The sequence below is a fragment of the Gadus chalcogrammus genome, chromosome 9 (assembly GCF_026213295.1).
Source record: "Gadus chalcogrammus isolate NIFS_2021 chromosome 9, NIFS_Gcha_1.0, whole genome shotgun sequence".
In the NCBI taxonomy this organism is placed as follows: Eukaryota; Metazoa; Chordata; class Actinopteri; order Gadiformes; family Gadidae; genus Gadus; species Gadus chalcogrammus.
In genome coordinates this window covers 26,183,778-26,185,310 of record NC_079420.1, presented here as the reverse complement: position 1 = coordinate 26,185,310, position 1,533 = coordinate 26,183,778, and positions in this window count along the sequence as shown.

The window sequence follows — 1,533 nt, the reverse complement described above, 5'->3', positions numbered from 1 at the left end:
AGCTGCAGGGAGCCTTGGAGAGTCTGGCTGCAGGACATCAACTGAGGGGACGGGTGTGAGCATGACTAGGGGATTATGGGGAATGTAGTAGTGGTGGTGGACTGAGGGTTCAACTCAACGTGCTCTAGAGAGATAGGCTGTAATGGTCAAATAATGCAAATAAAGTGATAACAACTGCTGCATTTTTATTTTCAATGGAATTCATGTATAAAAAGATAAATCAGTTGCACTTTTCTAGCTTTGTATGTTTTTCTTTTTAATTTTTTTGTTTGGGTTCCATATTTTTCTTCATTACATAACCAAAGTGCTTTTTACAGTTTTTCTATCTTTGCCAAAGCAAACGGTTCACAAACAGGGGATATGGAGATTGAAAAAGAGAAAAATACTGGAGTCTGGGAAGTGTTTGGGCTGGAGAATCTCAGCCGGAATACCAGAGAGTGAATGGAGGGAGGCTTCAACGTCTTCGGTGGTTGATGTTCTTCCCCCAGATATGATCTGACGCTACTCTGTCATGGCTTGACTTCTGAATGGAAGAAAGCACATGCAAACAGAAGAATGTACATTATTAAAGACCTGAGCAACATTGCATCTCTACAGCAAGAGGAGTTGAATGAAACAAATTCTCTGTGCTGCTCTTGTTTTTCCAATAATTGTTTTCTTAAGGAAATCTCTGCCCTCATCTGACAAGCATACTTTCAATACACGATAACACACACCATAAAGCAACCTCCTCTGATCTCTATATGCATTGGAGGAAAAGGAGGATGAGGAGGAGATGGAGGAGGATGAGGAGGAGAAGGAGGAGGTGGGGAAATGGAGGAGGAGGAGGAGGAGGAAGAGGAGGAGAAGGAGGGGAAAGAGGAGGAAAAGGAGGAGATGGAGGAAGTGATGGAGGAGGAGGAGGAGGCTGGAGGAGGAGGAGGAGGAGGAGGAAAAGGAGGAGGAGGTGAGGAAATGGAGGAGGGGGAGGAGAAGAAGGAGGGGAAGGAGGCGGAAGAGGAGGAGATGGAGGTGAATGAGAAGGAGGAGGATTAGGAGGAGGAAGAGGAGGAGGAAGAAATGGAGGCGGAGGAAGAAGAGAGGGAGTAGGAGGAGAAGGTGGAGGAGCAGATGGAGGATGAGATGGAGGAGGAGGAGGAGAAGGAGGAGATGGAGGAGATGGAGGAGGAGGAGGAGGAGGAAGAGGAGGAGGAGGAAATGCGAAGAGCAGGTCGTCTCACCTCATCACTGGACAAACCAAGCACCAGCTCATGCCTGGGCATTCCTCCGTCTCCTGCCGAACGCCTTGGAGCCCACGTTGGTGGGCACAAAGTTGCTGTTGCCGATGCCCCCCGACCGGCTGAGGAAGTCGGCCAGGCGGTGGGTGACGCAGGTGGCCGTGTTGCAGGCGCGCTTCTGTGCTGTAACGCTGCTTCAGGAGAGGAAAACAGGAGTTAACCGAGCCCCACTCACCTGCCGACCACCCTGCCACATGGACAAGATAAAGGGTGTACACACACAGATAACACATGAAACAGGTGAAACACACACACA